We start from the raw sequence: 1,083 nt of genomic DNA, 5'->3' as shown, positions 1-1,083 counted from the left end.
TAGCTACATGGCAGAGTAGTGCAACATTTCCATATACTGAGTTCTAACTACATGGTATATAAGTCCAATGTGTCCATATATAGAGAGCTAGCAACATGGCAGAGTATTGCAACATTTCCATATAGACAGTTCTAGCTAAATGGCAGATGATATCAACGTGTCCATATACTGAGAGCTAGTTACAATGCAGAGTAGCACAACTTTTCCATATACAGGGTTCTAGATACATGGCAGATGAGTCCAATGTGCCCATATATAGAGAGCTAGCTACGTGGCAGAGTAGTGCAACATTTCCATATAAAGAACTCTAGTACATGGCAGATGAATACACCGTGTACATATACTGAGAGCTAGTTAAATGGCAGAGTAGTCCAACATGTCCACGTAAAGAGTACTAGCTACATGGCAGAGTATTCAAACATGTCCTTATACTAAGAGATAGCTACATGGCAGATGAATCCAACATGTATATATTTAGAGGTCTAACTACAAGTTAGATGAGTCCAACATGTTGATACTCAGGGAGCTGGTTACATGGCTGATGAGTCCAACATGTCCGTATACAGAGAGCTAGCTTCATGGCAGACAAGTCCAATATGTTCCTATACAGAGAGTTACTTACATGTCCAATCAGTCCAACATATCCATGTACAGAGAGCTAGCTGTATGGCAGTTGAGTCCAAATTGCCCATATACAGAGAGTTAGCTACATGGCAGAATAGTGCAACATTAACATATAGAGAGTTATACCTACATGGCAGATGAATCCTACATGTGTCTATTTAGAGGGCTAACTACAAGACAGATGAGTCCAACATGTTCATACATAGACAGCTGGCTACATGACAGATTGAGTCCAACATGTCCATATACCGAGAGCTAGCTACATGGCAGGATAGTCCAAAATGTCCATATACAGATTATTATCTACATGGCAGATGAATCCAACATGTCCATATACTGAGAGTTAGCTACAAGGCAGATGAGTCCAACATGTTCATACACAGAGATTTGGCTACATGGCTGAGGAGTCCTACATGTTCGTATACTGAGAGATAGCTACATGGCAGAAAAGTCCTATAT

The sequence above is a fragment of the Chrysochloris asiatica genome, unplaced genomic scaffold, assembly GCF_000296735.1.
Source record: "Chrysochloris asiatica unplaced genomic scaffold, ChrAsi1.0 scaffold00400, whole genome shotgun sequence".
NCBI classification, from domain to species: Eukaryota; Metazoa; Chordata; class Mammalia; order Afrosoricida; family Chrysochloridae; genus Chrysochloris; species Chrysochloris asiatica.
The sequence above is the reverse complement of the archived record's forward strand: the minus strand, read 5'-3'. Positions refer to the sequence as shown.